The 22051-nt window shown below is 46.0% G+C and overlaps 1 protein-coding gene across 1 annotated transcript in view; it reads right to left on the bottom strand.

Annotated features, from left to right (window-relative positions):
• Window positions 1–22051, bottom strand: part of LOC106566305 (nerve growth factor) — a 178080-nt gene that overhangs the window by 82349 nt on the left and 73680 nt on the right. The gene's annotated exons all lie outside the window — the stretch shown is intronic.

Raw genomic sequence — 22051 nt, forward strand, 5'->3', positions numbered from 1 at the left:
AGAGAGAGAGAGAGAGAGAGAGAGAGGTAGAGAGAGAGAGAGGGTAGAGAGAGAGAGGGGGTAGAGAGAGAGAGAGCGGAGGGGGATAGAGAGGGGGGCAGAAAGAGAGGCGGGGAGTGGGGAGAGAGAAAGTGGGAGAGACGGGGAAGAGAAACAGACAGAGAGAGAGAAGGGGAGATTAGGAGATAGAGAACAAAAGAGAGTGAACCAGTGAACCACATAACAGACAATCCTCTGGTCCAGCAGCCCTCTACAGGCATGGTAAAGAGTACAGACAACCCTCTGGTCGAGCAGCTCTCTACAGGCCTGGTAAAGAGTAGAGACAACCCTCTGGTCCATCAGCTCTCTACAGCGGCCTGGTAAAGAGTAGAGACAACCCTCTGGTCCAGCAGCTCTCTACAGCGGCCTGGTAAAGAGTAGAGACAACCCTCTGGTCCATCAGCTCTCTACAGCGGCCTGGTAAAGAGTAGAGACAACCCTCTGGTCCAGCAGCTCTCTACAGGCCTGGTAAAGAGTAGAGACAACCCTCTGGTCCAGCAGCTCTCTACAGGCCTGGTAAAGAGTAGAGACAACCCTCTGGTCCAGCAGCTCTCTACAGCGGCCTGGTAAAGAGTAGAGATAACCCTCTGGTAGAGCAGCTCTCTACAGCGGCCTGGTAAAGAGTAGAGACAACCCTCTGGTCCAGCAGTTCTCTACAGCAGCCTGGTAAAGAGTAGAGACAACCCTCTGGTCCATCAGCTCACTACAGGCCTGGTAAAGAGTAGAGACAACCCTCTGGTCCAGCAGCTCTCTACAGGCCTGGTAAAGAGTAGAGACAACCCTCTGGTCCAGCAGCTCTCTACAGGCCTGGTAAAGAGTAGAGACAACCCTCTGGTCCTGCTGCTCTCTACAGCGGCCTGGTAAAGAGTAGAGACAACCCTCTGGTCCAGCAGCTCTCTACAGGCCTGGTAAAGAGTAGAGACAACCCTCTGGTCCAGCAGCTCTCTACAGGCCTGGTAAAGAGTAGAGACAACCCTCTGGTCCATCAGCTCTCTACAGGCCTGGTAAAGAGTAGAGACAACCCTCTGGTCCAGCAGCTCTCTACAGGCCTGGTAAAGAGTAGAGACAACCCTCTGGTCCAGCAGCTCTCTACAGCGGCCTGGTAAAGAGTAGAGATAACCCTCTGGTAGAGCAGCTCTCTACAGCGGCCTGGTAAAGAGTAGAGACAACCCTCTGGTCCAGCAGTTCTCTACAGGCCTGGTAAAGAGTAGAGACAACCCTCTGGTCCATCAGCTCTCTACAGGCCTGGTAAAGAGTAGAGACAACCCTCTGGTCCAGCAGCTCTCTACAGGCCTGGTAAAGAGTAGAGACAACCCTCTGGTCCAGCAGCTCTCTACAGGCCTGGTAAAGAGTAGAGACAACCCTCTGGTCCATCAGCTCTCTACAGGCCTGGTAAAGAGTAGAGACAACCCTCTGTTCCAGCAGCTCTCTACTGGCCTGGTAAAGAGTAGAGACAACCCTCTGGTCCAGCAGCTCTCTACAGGCCTGGTAAAGAGTAGAGACAACCTTCTGGTCCAGCAGCTCTCTACATGCCTGGTAAAGAGTAGAGACAACCCTCTGGTCCAGCAGCTCTCTACATTTCTGATGACAAATAACGCACCATAGAACTTCTCAACTGATCAGAGTCTTCTGTAAGACAAAAACTGTTTTCCATTTCAACATTAAATAGACAATGTAGATTTTCTTCCTGTCCAAGCTGCCTCACGCTACAGAAACAGGAGATAGACTCCTGCCCTATGGGCCGTTCTGGCTGCCTCTCGCTACAGAAACAGGAGATAGACTCCTGCCCTATGGGCCGTTCTGGCTGCCTCTCGCTACAGAAACAGGAGATAGACTCCTGCCCTATGGGCCGTTCTGGATGCATCACGCTACAGAAACAGGAGATAGACTCCTGCCCTATGTGCCGTTCTGGCTGCCTCTCGCCACAGAAACAGGAGATAGACTCCTGCCCTATTGGCCGTTCTGGCTGCCTCTCGCCACAGAAACAGGAGATAGACTCCTGCCCTATTGGCCGTTCTGGCTGCCTCACGCTACAGAAACAGGAGATAGACTCCTGCCCTATGGGCCATTCTGGCTGCCTCTCGCTACAGAAACAGGAGATAGACTCCTGCCCTATGGGCCGTTCTGGCTGCCTCACGCTACAGAAACAGGAGATAGACTCCTGCCCTATGGGCCGTTCTGGCTGCCTCACGCTACAGAAACAGGAGATAGACTCCTGCCCTATGGGCCGTTCTGGCTGCCTCTCGCTACAGAAACAGGAGATAGACTCCTGCCCTATGGGCCGTTCTGGCTGCCTCTCGCCACAGAAACAGGAGATAGACTCCTGCCCTATAGGCCGTGGGCAGATTCTGAGTTTAGACCAAAGAATCTGCCGGGACTGAATGGGATACGTGGGGTAACGAACAGCAGTGGTTCTGTTTTTAGAGTTTTAGTTGAGAGTTTTCTTTTGCGAGGGTGGAGACTTCGCAAACTGCCTGAACTTTCAATTTGTAACAAGTATAAACCCAAATGTTAATCAGCTGACCAAGTTAGAGATTTTAGTTCTGGGTTAACCAATATTATTCTGGCTAGCAAGGCTAGTTATAGAGTCTAAGTAATGTATATGTTAACGTTCTAGATGAAAATAGTGAATTGTGTTAAATTTGATCAAGTAAGAATAATGTAAATGCCAAGGCTGTGATTTGGCTAGGGGCATCAGTAGACTGTCTCAGGGGAGGACAGACTGACTGGCTTGGCTATGGGCATCAGTAGACTGTCTCTGGGGAGGACTGACTGGCTTGGCTAGGGGCATCAGTAGATGACTAGCGAGATCTTGGTGGCTCAGGGTGGTGGTGCTTTGCCTTCTAAACGAATGAAATGGGGATCCTAGATCAGCAGTGTGAATACAGGCCCTGGAGTTCACTGACTAATGCTCATCTGGCATGAAGACTGAATATAGTGGGGGGATTATCAACTTGATTCATCCTCAGGCTGATTATAGTGGTGGATCATCAACTTGATTCAACCTCAGGCTGATTATAGTGGAGGATCATCAACTTGATTCATTCTCAGGCTGATTATAGTGGGGGATCATCAACTTGATTCATCCTCAGGCTGATTATAGTGGGGGAATCATCAACTTGATTCAACCTCAGGCTGATTATAGTGGGGGATCATCAACTTGATTCAACCTCAGGCTGATTATAGTGGCGGATCATCAACTTGATTCAACCTCAGGCTGATTGAATGGTTGGGGACAGGAAACATAAATTACAAATCATTTGTAGACTGCAAATTGACCGCAAGAAACCCAAACAAATATAATGTTTGACTAAAACATAATCATATCAAACCTTGCTTATGCCTGTATACGTACAATCGCATCTTTCTATTATGCGTGGGAGTACAGATTTCCCAAAAATAAAGTCACTTGGAGCTGATTTACTGGTGTTTTTACAGTCTTTTATGTACAACAAGGAAAAATCTAAATTATTATTATTTTTTTGCTCAGAAAACTTGGAGGGCTAAATAAAAGCCCATTTGGCCCACGGGCCACCAGTTGGGGAACCCCGGTTTAGAGTCTGGATAACAGCTTCATCTGAATGGAACAAACAGGTCCAAAAACAGATAGGTTGGTCCTGGGAATCCCATAATTCAGGGAATACCATGGGAACAGAACAGGGATTTGGAGGAGACCAGAGTTAGGGAGGGGCTCAGTAAATCATGTCTCAGTAACTCATCTCATTTAATCCCTCTCCCTCCCTCCCTCCCTCCCTCCCTCCCCTCTCTCTTTATTCTCTGTATACCTTCCTGATGCTGTGATCCGATTCACTCTCTCTCTCCCTCTCTCTCTCTCTGACTCTCTCTCTCTCTCTCTCTCTCTCTCTCTCTCTCTCTCTCTCTCTCTCTCTCTCTCTCTCTCTCTCTCTCTCTCTCTCTCTCTCTCTCTCTCTCTCTCTCTCTCTCCCTCTGCTTTTCCTCCCCATGTCTACACACATTGTTGCGGTCAAATTCTCTACTGAAGTATGCACCTCCATCAGTCTAATTCCCAGGCTGTTCCAGGAGTTTGACCTAATGTTCCCTTCTCTTCCTGAGACGTAAAGATAGCTTCCTGGACTGGATAGACCTTTTAAGGGGCTTGTGTGTGTATTCTTGGCCAATCCAGTGTGTGTGCTGTGTGTATGTGTGTTTATCACAATGAGTGTGTGAGAGTTGTAGTGTAAAGTACTTAAGTAAAAAATACTTTAAAGTACTACTTATATTTTATCATTTATTTTTGAGGGGTTGGGTGGGGGATATCTGTATTTTACTATTTATATTGTTTGACAACTTTTACTTCATTACATTCCTGAAGAAAATAATGTACTTTTTAATTACTTCATTTTCCCTGACACCCAAAAGTACTGGGACATGTTGAGTGCTTAGCAGGTCAGGAAAATGGTCCAATTCACGCAATGATCAAGAAAGCATCCCTGGTCATCCATACTGTATCTGATTTGGCAGACTCACTAAACACAAATGCTTCTTTTGTAAATTATGTCTGAGTGTTGTAGTGTGTCCCTGGCTATCTGGTTTGCTTAACATAAGACATTTCAAATGATTTTTACTACATAAGTATATTTTAGGAATTTTGTTTACTTTTGATACCAAACCAAATCCTTTTCAACTTACTCAAGTAGTATTTTACTGATAGATCACTACACACCAGACCCCCCCAGACCCCCTGGGACTACACACCAGACCCCCCAGACCCCCCAGACCCCCTGGGACTACACACCAGACCCACCAGACCCCCTGGGACTACACACTAGACCCCCCCAGACCCCCTGGGACTACACACCAGACCCCCCCAGACCCCTGGGACTACACACCAGACCCCCCCAGACCCCCTGGGACTACACACCAGACCCCCCAGACCCCCCAGAACCCCTGGGACTAAACACCAGACCCCCCAGACCCCCTGGGACTACACACCAGACCCCCGTGACACACCCAGACCCCCTGGGACTACACACCAGACCCCCCAGAACCCCTGGGACTACACACCAGACCCCCCCAGACCCCCTGGGACTACACACCAGACCCCCCAGACCCCCGGGGACTACACACCAGACCCCCTGTGACTACACACCAGACCCCCTGGGACTACACACCTGACCCCCTGGGACTACACACCAGACCCCCCCCAGACCCCTGGGACTACACACCAGACCCCCCAGACCCCCTGGGACTACACACCAGACCCCCAGACCCCCTGGGAATACACACCAAACCCCCCAGACCCCCCTGACCCCCCAGACCCCCTGGGACTACACACCAGACACCCAGACCCCCCAGACCCCCTGGGACTACACACCAGACCCTCCAGACCCCCCAGACCCCCTGGGACTACACACCAGACCCTCCCAGACCCCCTGGGAATACACACCAGACCCCCAGACCCCCCCAAACCCCCTGGGACTGCACACCAGACTCCCTGGGACTACACACCAGACCCCCCAGACTCCCTGGGACTACACACCAGACCCCCTGGGACTACACACCAGACCCCCTGTGACTACACACCAGACCCCGTGGGACTACACACCAGACCCCCTGGGACTACACACCAGACAAGAAGAAGGCATCATGTGCTCTCCACATCCGGGCCATGCTGCTGCTGCTGCTGTTGCCGCTGCTGCTGCTGTGTAAACAGTGTAGAGATTCAACCTAGCAGTAAACAGACTTCTGAATGAGTAGACCAGAGAACTATATCAGCAACACATTCAGTACATTCTTCCCTGATTGCTCCTCTGACGGCTAGTTCAGACCTGCAGTACTTATGAAACCATCAAGCCAGCCGCAGGGTAGCTGACATGAGTTTGGTCTCCAAGCATTCCCTGAATAGTTATATATCTCAATGCACATTTTTTTTTAATCAAGTCCCTGATTCTGACACGTTTGGAGAGTCATTGTTTTGTCTTAACGTTGTGGAGACCATTGGTATTGACACCGTCCACATGACGATGACATTCCTGGAATAGTCTGGCTCCGGAAGTTATGAGTAAGGTGACATCACACACTCACAGGAACTCCTTGGCAGCAAACCCTACTTCGTTCAGCGTGTCGGGGTTTGACGCAGTGCGGATGAACCCGGGTCTTCTCTTCGGTGCTCTAAAAACCTGTGTTTTACTGAAACCAGACAGAAGCAAAGAAAATACAACCTCTCTCACCTCTCTAATGTCATTATCCACCCTAACCCACCATAACACTAACCCACCATAACACTAACCCACCATAACCCTAACCCAACATAACACTAACCCTAACCCTCCGTAACACTAACCCACCATAACACTAACACTAACCCACCATAACCCTAACCCACCAAAACACTAACCCACCGTAACACTAACCCACCATAACACTAACCCACCGTAACACTAACCCACCATAACACTAACCCTAACCCACCATAACACTAACCCACCATAACATTAACCCACCATAACCCTAACCCACCATAACACTAACCCACCATAACACTAACCCACCATAACCCTAACCCACCATAACAAAAACCCACCATAATACTAACCCTAACCCACCATAACACTAACCCACCATAACACTATCCCACCATAACACTAACCCACCATAACACTAACCCACCATAACACTATCCCACCATAACACTAACCCACCATAACCCTAACCCACCATAACACTAACCCACCATGACACTAACCCACAATAACACTAACCCTAACCCACCATAACACTAACCAACCATAACACTAACCCTAACCCACCATAACAATAACCAACCATAACACTAACCCACCATAACACTAACCAACCATGACACTAACATACCATAACACTAACCCACCATATCCCTAACCCACCATAACACTAACCCACCATAACACTAACCCACCATAACACTAATCCACCATAACACTAACCCACCATAACACTAACCCACCATAAACCTAACCCACCATAACCCTAACCCACCATGACACTAACCCACCATAACACTAACCCACCATAACCCTACCCCACCATAACACTAACCCACCATAACACTAACCCAGCATAACACGAACCCACCATATCCCTAACCCACCATGACACTAACCCACCATAACACTAACCCTAACCCACCATAACCCTAACCCATCATAAAACTAACCCACCATAACACTAACCCACCATAACACTAACCCTAACCCACCATAACCCTAACCCATCATAACACTAACCCACCATAACACTAACCCACCATAACACTAACCATAACCCACCATAACCCTAACCCACCATAACCCTAACCCATCATAACACTAACCCACCATAACCCAAATCCACCATAACACATACCCACCATAACACACTAACCCACCATAACCATAACCCACCATAACACTAACCCACCATAACACTAACCCACCATAATCCTAACCCATCATAACACTAACCCTAACCCACCATAACACTAACCCACCATGACACAACCCACCATAACCCTAACCCAACTTAACCCTAACCCACCATAACACTAACCCACCACAACACTAACCCATTATAACAGTAACCCACCATAACACTAACCCTAACCCACTATAAACATAACCCACCAAAACACTAACCCACCATGACACAACCCACCATAACCCTAACCCACCTTAACCCTAACCCACCATAACACTAACCCACAACAACACTAACCCATTATAACACTAACCCACCATAACGCTAACCCTAACCCACCATAAACATAACCCACCATAACACTAACCCACAATGACACAACCCACCATAACCTTAACCCACCTTAACCCTAACCCACCATAACACTAACCCACCACAACACTAACCCATTATAACACTAACCCACCATAACACTAACCCTAACCCACCATAAACATAACCCACCATAACACTAACCCACCATGACACTAACCCACCATAACACTAACCCACCATAACCCTAACCCACCATAACCCTAACCCACCATAACACTAGCCCACCATAACACTAACCCACCATAACACTAACCCAGCATAACACGAACCCACCATAACACTAACCCACCATGACACAACCCACCATAACCCTAACCCACCTTAACCCTAACCCACCATAACACTAACAAACCACAACACTAACCCATTATAACACTAACCCACCATAACACTAACCCTAACCCACCATAAACATAACCCACCATAACACTAACCCACCATGACACAACCCACCATAACCCTAACCCACCATAACACTAGCCCACCATAACACTAACCCACCATAACACTAACCCAGCATAACACGAACCCACAATAACACTAACCCACCATGACACAACCCACCATAACCCTAACCCACCATAACACTAACCCAGCATAACACGAACCCACCATAACCCTAAACCACCATGACACTAACCCACCATAACACTAACCCTAACCCACCATAACCCTAACCCATCATAACACTAACCCACCATAACACTAACCCACCATAACACTAACCATAACCCACCATAACCCTAACCCACCATAACCCTAACCCATCATAACACTAACCCACCATAACCCAAACCCACCATAAAACTAACCCACCATAACACACTAACCCACCATAACCCTAACCCACCATAACACTAACCCACCATAACACTAACCCACCATAATCCTAACCCATCATAACACTAACCCTAACCCACCATAACACTAACCCACCATAACACTAACCCACCATAATCCTAACCCATCATAACACTAACCCTAACCCACCATAACACTAACCCACCATGACACAACCCACCATAACCCTAACCCACCTTAACCCTAACCCACCATAACACTAACCCACCACAACACTAACCCATTATAACACTAACCCACCATAACACTAACCCTAACCCACCATAAACATAACCCACCATAACACTAACCCACCATGACACAAACCACCATAACCCTAACCCACCTTAACCCTAACCCACCATAACACTAACCCACCACAACACTAACCCATTATAACACTAACCCACCATAACGCTAACCCTAACCCACCATAAACATAACCCACCATAACACTAACCCACCATGACACAACCCACCATAACCCTAACCCATCATAACATAACCCACCATAACACTAACCCACCACAACACTAACCCATTATAACACTAACCCACCATAACACTAACCCTAACCCACCATAAACATAACCCACCATAACACTAACCCACCATGACACTAACCCACCATAACACTAACCCATCATAACCCTAACCCACCATAACCCTAACCCACCATAACACTAGCCCACCATAAAACTAACCCACCATAACACTAACCCTAACCCACCATAACACTAACCCATCATAACACTACCCCTAACCAATCATAACCCTAACCCACAATAACCCTAACCCACCATAACACTAACCCCCCACCATAACACTAACCCACATAACCCTACCCACCATAACACTAACCCACCATAACCCTAACCCTAACCCACCATAACCCTAACCCACAATAACACTAACCCACCATAACCCTAACCCACCATAACCCTAACCCACCAAAACACTAACCCACCATAACACTAACCCACCATAACACTAACCAACCATAACACTAACCCACCATAACCCTAACCCACCATAACACTAACCCACCATAACACTAACCAACCATAACACTAACCCTAACCCACCATTACACTAACCCTAACCCACCATAACACTAACCCACCACAACACTAACCCACCATAACACTAACCCACCATAACACTAACCATAACCCACATAACATTGACCCACCATAACACTAACCCTAACCCACCATAACACTAACCCACCATAACACTAACCCACCATAACACTAACCCTAACACACATAACACTAACCCTAACCCACCATTACACTAACCCTAACCCACCATAACAATAACCCACCATAACACTAACCAACCATAATACTGTCCCTAACCCACCATAACACTAACCCACCATAACACTAACCCACCATAATACTAACCCACCATATTACTAATACTAACCCACCATAACTTTAACCCACCATAACACTAACCCACCATTACACTAACCCACCATAACACTATCCCACCATAACACTATCCCACCATAACACTAACCCACCATAACAATAACCCACCATAACACTAACCCACCATAACACTAACACTAACCCACCATAACACTAACCCACCATAATACTAACCCACCATAATACTAACACTAACCCACCATAACCCTAACCCAACATAACACTTACCCAAACCCACCATAACACTAACCCACCATAACCCTAACCCACCATAACCCTAACCCACCATAACACTAACCCACCATAACACAAACCCACCATAGCTCTAACCCACCATAACCCTAACCCACCATAACCCTGACCTACATAACACTAGCCCACCATAACACTAACCCACCATAACACTAACCCAGCATAACACGAACCCACCATAACACTAACCCACCATAACCCTAACCCAACATAACCCTAACCCACCATTACACTAACCCACCATAACACTATCCCACCATAACACTTACCCACCATAATACTAACCCACCATAATACTAACACTAACCCACCATAACCCTAACCCACCATAACACTTACCCAAACCCACCATAACACTAACCCACCATAATACTAACCCACCATAATACTAACACTAACCCACCATAACCCTAACCCACCATAACACTTACCCAAACCCACCATAACACTAACCCACCATAACCCTAACCCACCATATCCCTAACCCATCATAACACTAACCCACCATAGCTCTAACCCACCATAACCCTAACCCACCATAACCCTAACCCATCATAACACTAACCCACCATAGCACTAACCCACCATTACCCTAACCCACCATAACACTTACCCAAACCCACCATAACACTAACCCACCATAACCCTAACCCACCATAACACTAACCAACCATAATACTATCCCTAACCCACCATAACACTAACCCACCATAACACTAACCCACCATAATACTAACCCACCATAATACTAATACTAACCCACCATAACTTTAACCCACCATAACACTAACCCACCATTACACTAACCCACCATAACACTATCCCACCATAACACTATCCCACCATAACACTAACCCACCATAACAATAACCCACCATAACACTAACCCACCATAACACTAACACTAACCCACCATAACACTAACCCACCATAATACTAACCCACCATAATACTAACACTAACCCACCATAACCCTAACCCAACATAACACTTACCCAAACCCACCATAACACTAACCCACCATAACACTAACCCACCATAACCCTAACCCACCATAACACTAACCCACCATAACACTAACCCACCATAGCTCTAACCCACCATAACCCTAACCCACCATAACCCTGACCTACATAACACTAGCCCACCATAACACTAACCCACCATAACACTAACCCAGCAAACACGAACCCACCATAACACTAACCCACCATAACCCAACCCAACCCCAACCCACCATAACACTAACCCACCATAACACTATCCCACCATAACACTAACCCACCATAATACTAACCCACCATAATACTAACACTAACCCACCATAACCCTAACCCACCATAACACTTACCCAAACCCACCATAACACTAACCCACCATAACCCTAACCCACCATAACCCTAACCCATCATAACACTAACCCACCATAGCTCTAACCCACCATAACCCTAACCCACCATAACCCTGACCCACATAACACTAGCCCACCATAACACTAACCCACCATAACACGAACCCACCATAACCCTAACCCACCATGACACTAACCCACCATAACACTAACCCTAACCCACCATAACCCTAACCCATCATAACACTAACCCACCATAACACTATCCCACCATAACACTAACCATAACCCACCATAACCCTAACCCACCATAACCCTAACCCATCATAACACTAACCCACCTTAACCCAAACCCACCATAACACTAACCCACCATAACACACTAACCCACCATAAGCCTCAACCCACCATAACACTAACCCACCATAACACTAACCCACCATAATCCTAACCCATCATAACACTAACCCTAACCCACCATAACACTAACCCACCATAACACTAACCCACCATAATCCTAACCCATCATAACACTAACCCTAACCCACCATAACACTAACCCACCATGACACAACCCACCATAACCCTAACCCACCTTAACCCTAACCCACCATAACACTAACCCACCACAACACTAACCCATTATAACACTAACCCACCATAACACTAACCCTAACCCACCATAAACATAACCCACCATAACACTAACCCACCATGACACAAACCCACCATAACCCTAACCCACCTTAACCCTAACCCACCATAACACTAACCCACCACAACACTAACGCATTATAACACTAACCCACCAAAACGCTAACCCTAACCCACCATAAACATAACCCACCATAACACTAACCCACCATGACACAACCCACCATAACCCTAACCCATCATAACCCTAACCCACCATAACACTAACCCACCACAACACTAACCCATTATAACACTAACCCACCATAACACTAACCCTAACCCACCATAAACATAACCCACCATAACACTAACCCACCATGACACTAACCCACCATAACACTAACCCACCATAACCCTAACCCACCATAACCCTAACCCACCATAACAATAGCCCACCATAACACTAACCCACCATAACACTAACCCTAACCCACCATAACACTAACCCACCATAACACTACCCCTAACCAATCATAACCCTAACCCACAATAACCCTAACCCACCATAACACTAACCCTAACCCACCATAACACTAACCCACATAACACTAACCCTAAACCCATCATAACACTAACCCACCATAACACTAACCCACCATAACCCTAACCCTAAACCCACCATAACCCTAACCCACAATAACACTAACCCACCATAACCCTAACCCACCATAACCCTAACCCACCAAAACACTAACCCACCATAACACTAACCCACCATAACACTAACCAACCATAACACTAACCCACCATAACCCTAACCCACCATAACACTAACCCACCATAACACTAACCCACCATAACACTAACCCTAACCCACCATTACACTAACCCTAACCCACCATAACACTAACCCACCACAACACTAACCCACCATAACACTAACCCACCATAACACTAACCATAACCCACATAACATTGACCCACCATAACACTAACCCTAACCCACCATAACACTAACCCACCATAACACTAACCCACCATAACACTAACCCTAACACACATAACACTAACCCTAACCCACCATTACACTAACCCTAACCCACCATAACCCTAACCCACCATAACACTAACCAACCATAATACTATCCCTAACCCACCATAACACTAACCCACCATAACACTAACCCACCATAATACTAACCCACCATAATACTAATACTAACCCACCATAACATTAACCCACCATAACACTAACCCACCATAACACTATCCCACCATAACACTATCCCACCATAACACTAACCGACCATAACACTAACCCACCATAACACTAACCCACCATAACACTAACCCACCATAATACTAACCCACCATAATACTAATACTAACCCACCATAACATTAACCCACCATAACACTAACCCACCATTACACTAACCCACCATAACACTATCCCACCATAACACTATCCCACCATAACACTAACCCACCATAACACTAACCCACCATAACACTAACACTAACCCACCATAACACTAACCCACCATAATACTAACCCACCATAATACTAACACTAACCCACCATAACCCTAACCCACCATAACACTTACCCAAATCCACCATAACACTAACCCACCATAACCCTAACCCACCATAACTCTAACCCACCATAACACTAACCCACCATAACACTAACCCACCATAGCTCTAACCCACCATAACCCTAACCCACCATAACCCTGACCCACCATAACACTAGCCCACCATAACACTAACCCACCATAACACTAACCCAGCATAACACGAACCCACCATAACACTAACCCACCATAACCCTAACCCAACATAACCCTAACCCACCATGACACTAACCCACCATAACACTAACCCACCATAACCCTACCCCACCATAACACTAACCCACCATAACACTAACCCAGCATAACACGAACCCACCATAACCCTAACCCACCATGACACTAACCCACCATAACACTAACCCTAACCCACCATAAACCTAACCCATCATAACACTAACCCACCATAACACTAACCCACCATAACACTAACCATAACCCACCATAACCCTAACCCACCATAACCCTAACCCATCATAACACTAACCCACCATAACCCAAACCCACCATAACACTAACCCACCATAACACACTAACCCACCATAACCCTAACCCACCATAACACTAACCCACCATAACACTAACCCACCATAATCCTAACCCATCATAACACTAACCCTAACCCACCATAACACTAACCCACCATAACACTAACCCACCATAATCCTAACCCATCATAACACTAACCCTAACCCACCATAACACTAACCCACCATGACACAACCCACCATAACCCTAACCCACCTTAACCCTAACCCACCATAACACTAACCCACCACAACACTAACCCATTATAACACTAACCCACCATAACACTAACCCTAACCCACCATAAACATAACCCACCATAACACTAACCCACCATGACACAACCCACCATAACCCTAACCCACATTAACCCTAACCCACCATAACACTAACCCACCACAACACTAACCCATTATAACACTAACCCACCATAACGCTAACCCTAACCCACCATAAACATAACCCACCATAACACTAACCCACCATGACACAACCCACCATAACCCTAACCCATCATATCCCTAACCCACCATAACACTAACCCACCACAACACTAACCCATTATAACACTAACCCACCATAACACTAACCCTAACCCACCATAAACAAAACCCACCATAACACTAACCCACCATAACACTAAACCTAACCCACCATTACACTAACCCTAACCCACCATAACACTAACCCACCACAACACTAACCCACCATAACACTAACCCACCATAACACTAACCATAACCCACATAACCCTAACCCACCATAACACTAACCAACCATAATACTATCCCTAACCCACCATAACACTAACAAACCATAACACTAACCCACCATAATACTAACCCACCATAATACTAATACTAACCCACCATAACTTTAACCCACCATAACACTAACCCACCATTACACTAACCCACCATAACACTATCCCACCATAACACTATGCCACCATAACACTAACCCACCATAACAATAACCCACCATAACACTAACCCACCATAATACTAACACTAACACACCATAACCCTAACCCACCATAACACTTACCCAAACCCACCATAACACTAACCCACCATAACCCTAACCCACCATAACACTAACCCACCATAACACTAACCCACCATAACACTAACCCACCATAGCTCTAACCCACCATAACCCTAACCCACCATAACCCTGACCTACATAACACTAGCCCACCATAACACTAACCCACCATAACACTAACCCAGCATAACACGAACCCACCATAACACTAACCCACCATAACCCTAACCCAACATAACCCTAACCCACCATTACACTAACCCACCATAACACTATCCCACCATAACACTAACCCACCATAATACTAACCCACCATAATACTAACACTAACCCACCATAACCCTAACCCACCATAACACTTACCCAAACCCACCATAACACTAACCCACCATAATACTAACCCACCATAATACTAACACTAACCCACCATAACCCTAACCCACCATAACACTTACCCAAACCCACCATAACACTAACCCACCATAACCCTAACCCACCATAACACTAACCCACCATAACACTAACCCACCATAACACTAACCCACCATAGCTCTAACCCACCATAACCCTAACCCACCATAACCCTGACCTACATAACACTAGCCCACCATAACACTAACCCACCATAACACTAACCCAGCATAACACGAACCCACCATAACACTAACCCACCATAACCCTAACCCAACATAACCCTAACCCACCATTACACTAACCCACCATAACACTATCCCACCATAACACTAACCCACCATAATACTAACCCACCATAATACTAACACTAACCCACCATAACCCTAACCCACCATAACACTTACCCAAACCCACCATAACACTAACCCACCATAATACTAACCCACCATAATACTAACACTAACCCACCATAACCCTAACCCACCATAACACTTACCCAAACCCGCCATAACACTAACCCACCATAACCCTAACCCACCATAACCCTAAACCATCATAACACTAACCCACCATAACACTAACCCACCATAGCTCTAACCCACCATAACCCTAACCCACCATAACCCTGACCCACATAACACTAGCCCACCATAACACTAACCCACCATAACACGAACCCACCATAACCCCTAACCCACCATGACACTAACCCACCATAACACTAACCCTAACCCACCATAACCCTAACCCACCATAACACTAACCCACCATAACACTAACCCACCATAACACTAACCATAACCCACCATAACCCTAACCCACCATAACCCTAACCCATCATAACACTAACCCACCATAACCCAAACCCACCATAACACTAACCCACCATAACACACTAACCCACCATAACCCTAACCCACCATAACACTAACCCACCATAACACTAACCCACCATAATCCTAACCCATCATAACACTAACCCTAACCCACCATAACACTAACCCACCATAACACTAACCCACCATGACACAACCCACCATAACCCTAACCCACCTTAACCCTAACCCACCATAACACAAACCCACCACAACACTAACCCATTATAACACTAACCCACCATAACACTAACCCTAACCCACCATAAACATAACCCACCATAACACTAACCCACCATGACACAACCCACCATAACCCTAACCCACCTTAACCCTAACCCACCATAACACTAACCCACCACAACACTAACGCATTATAACACTAACCCACCATAATACTAACACTAACCCACCATAACCCTAACCCACCATAACACTTACCCAAACCCACCATAACACTAACCCACCATAACCCTAACCCACCATATCCCTAACCCATCATAACATTAACCCACCATAGCTCTAACCCACCATAACCCTAACCCACCATAACCCTAACCCATCATAACACTAACCCACCATAGCACTAACCCACCATTACCCTAACCCACCATAACACTTACCCAAACCCACCATAACACTAACCCACCATAACCCCAACCCACCATAACACTAACCAACCATAATACTATCCCTAACCCACCATAACACTAACCCACCATAACACTAACCCACCATAATACTAACCCACCATAATACTAATACTAACCCACCATAACTTTAACCCACCATAACACTAACCCACCATTACACTAACCCACCATAACACTATCCCACCATAACACTATCCCACCATAACACTAACCCACCATAACACTAACCCACCATAACACTAACCCACCATAACACTAACACTAACCCACCATAACACTAACCCACCATAATACTAACCCACCATAATACTAACACTAACCCACCATAACCCTAACCCAACATAACACTTACCCAAACCCACCATAACACTAACCCACCATAACACTAACCCACCATAACCCTAACCCACCATAACACTAACCCACCATAACACTAACCCACCATAGCTCTAACCCACCATAACCCTAACCCACCATAACCCTGACCTACATAACACTAGCCCACCATAACACTAACCCACCATAACACTAACCCAGCATAACACGAACCCACCATAACACTAACCCACCATAACCCTAACCCAACATAACCCTAACCCACCATTACACTAACCCACCATAACACTATCCCACCATAACACTAACCCACCATAATACTAACCCACCATAATACTAACACTAACCCACCATAACCCTAACCCACCATAACACTTACCCAAACCCACCATAACACTAACCCACCATAACCCTAACCCACCATAACCCTAACCCATCATAACACTAACCCACCATAGCTCTAACCCACCATAACCCTAACCCACCATAACCCTGACCCACATAACACTAGCCCACCATAACACTAACCCACCATAACACGAACCCACCATAACCCTAACCCACCATGACACTAACCCACCATAACACTAACCCTAACCCACCATAACCCTAACCCATCATAACACTAACCCACCATAACACTATCCCACCATAACACTAACCATAACCCACCATAACCCTAACCCACCATAACCCTAACCCATCATAACACTAACCCACCTTAACCCAAACCCACCATAACACTAACCCACCATAACACACTAACCCACCATAAGCCTAACCCACCATAACACTAACCCACCATAACACTAACCCACCATAATCCTAACCCATCATAACACTAACCCTAACCCACCATAACACTAACCCACCATAACACTAACCCACCATAATCCTAACCCATCATAACACTAACCCTAACCCACCATAACACTAACCCACCATGACACAACCCACCATAACCCTAACCCACCTTAACCCTAACCCACCATAACACTAACCCACCACAACACTAACCCATTATAACACTAACCCACCATAACACTAACCCTAACCCACCATAAACATAACCCACCATAACACTAACCCACCATGACACAACCCACCATAACCCTAACCCACCTTAACCCTAACCCACCATAACACTAACCCACCACAACACTAACGCATTATAACACTAACCCACCAAAACGCTAACCCTAACCCACCATAAACATAACCCACCATAACACTAACCCACCATGACACAACCCACCATAACCCTAACCCATCATAACCCTAACCCACCATAACACTAACCCACCACAACACTAACCCATTATAACACTAACCCACCATAACACTAACCCTAACCCACCATAAACATAACCCACCATAACACTAACCCACCATGACACTAACCCACCATAACACTAACCCACCATAACCCTAACCCACCATAACCCTAACCCACCATAACAATAGCCCACCATAACACTAACCCACCATAACACTAACCCTAACCCACCATAACACTAACCCATCATAACACTACCCCTAACCAATCATAACCCTAACCCACAATAACCCTAACCCACCATAACACTAACCCTAACCCACCATAACACTAACCCATCATAACACTAACCCTAACCCATCATAACACTAACCCACCATAACACTAACCCACCATAACCCTAACCCTAACCCACCATAACCCTAACCCACAATAACACTAACCCACCATAACCCTAACCCACCATAACCCTAACCCACCAAAACACTAACCCACCATAACACTAACCCACCATAACACTAACCAACCATAACACTAACCCACCATAACCCTAACCCACCATAACACTAACCCACCATAACACTAACCCACCATAACACTAACCCTAACCCACCATTACACTAACCCTAACCCACCATAACACTAACCCACCACAACACTAACCCACCATAACACTAACCCACCATAACACTAACCATAACCCACATAACATTGGACCCACCATAACACTAACCCTAACCCACCATAACACTAACCCACCATAACACTAACCCACCATAACACTAACCCTAACACACATAACACTAACCCTAACCCACCATTACACTAACCCTAACCCACCATAACCCTAACCCACCATAACACTAACCAACCATAATACTATCCCTAACCCACCATAACACTAACCCACCATAACACTAACCCACCATAATACTAACCCACCATAATACTAATACTAACCCACCATAACATTAACCCACCATAACACTAACCCACCATAACACTAACCCACCATAACACTATCCCACCATAACACTAACCCACCATAACACTAACCCACCATAACACTAACCCACCATAACACTAACCCACCATAATACTAACCCACCATAATACTAATACTAACCCACCATAACATTAACCCACCATAACACTAACCCACCATTACACAACCCACCATAACACTATCCCACCATAACACTAACCCACCATAACACTAACCCACCATAACACTAACCCACCATAACACTAACACTAACCCACCATAACACTAACCCACCATAATACTAACCCACCATAATACTAACACTAACCCACCATAACCCTAACCCACCATAACACTTACCCAAATCCACCATAACACTAACCCACCATAACCCTAACCCACCATAACTCTAACCCACCATAACACTAACCCACCATAACACTAACCCACCATAGCTCTAACCCACCATAACCCTAACCCACCATAACCCTGACCCACCATAACACTAGCCCACCATAACACTAACCCACCATAACACTAACCCAGCATAACACGAACCCACCATAACACTAACCCACCATAACCCTAACCCAACATAACCCTAAATCACCATGACACTAACCCACCATAACACTAACCGACCATAACCCTACCCCACCATAACACTAACCCACCATAACACTAACCCAGCATAACACGAACCCACCATAACCCTAACCCACCATGACACTAACCCACCATAACACTAACCCTAACCCACCATAAACCTAACCCATCATAACACTAACCCACCATAACACTAACCCACCATAACACTAACCATAACCCACCATAACCCTAACCCACCATAACCCTAACCCATCATAACACTAACCCACCATAACCCAAACCCACCATAACACTAACCCACCATAACACACTAACCCACCATAACCCTAACCCACCATAACACTAACCCACCATAACACTAACCCACCATAATCCCAACCCATCATAACACTAACCCTAACCCACCATAACACTAACCCACCATAACACTAACCCACCATAATCCTAACCCATCATAACACTAACCCTAACCCACCATAACACTAACCCACCATGACACAACCCACCATAACCCCAACCCACCTTAACCCTAACCCACCATAACACTAACCCACCACAACACTAACCCATTATAACACTAACCCACCATAACACTAACCCCTAACCCACCATAAACATAACCCACCATAACACTAACCCACCATGACACAACCCACCATAACCCTAACCCACATTAACCCTAACCCACCATAACACTAACCCACCACAACACTAACCCATTATAACACTAACCCACCATAACGCTAACCCTAACCCACCATAAACATAACCCACCATAACACTAACCCACCATGACACAAACCCACCATAACCCTAACCCATCATATCCCTAACCCACCATAACACTAACCCACCACAACACTAACCCATTATAACACTAACCCACCATAACACTAACCCTAACCCACCATAAACAAAACCCACCATAACACTAACCCACCATAACACTAAACCTAACCCACCATTACACTAACCCTAACCCACCATAACACTAACCCACCACAACACTAACCCACCATAACACTAACCCACCATAACACTAACCATAACCCACATAACCCTAACCCACCATAACACTAACCCACCATAACACTACCCAACCCACCATAACACTAACAAACCATAACACTAACCCACCATAACACTAACCCACCATAACACTAACCCTAACCCACCATAACCCTAACCCACCATAACACTAACCCACCATTACACTAACCCACCATAACACTATCCCACCATAACACTATCCACCATAACACTAACCCACCATAACACTAACCCACCATAACACTAACCCACCATAATACTAACACTAACACACCACAACCCTAACCCACCATAACACTTACCCAAACCCACCAT

Source organism: Salmo salar, chromosome ssa13 (genome assembly GCF_905237065.1).
Source record: "Salmo salar chromosome ssa13, Ssal_v3.1, whole genome shotgun sequence".
In the NCBI taxonomy this organism is placed as follows: Eukaryota; Metazoa; Chordata; class Actinopteri; order Salmoniformes; family Salmonidae; genus Salmo; species Salmo salar.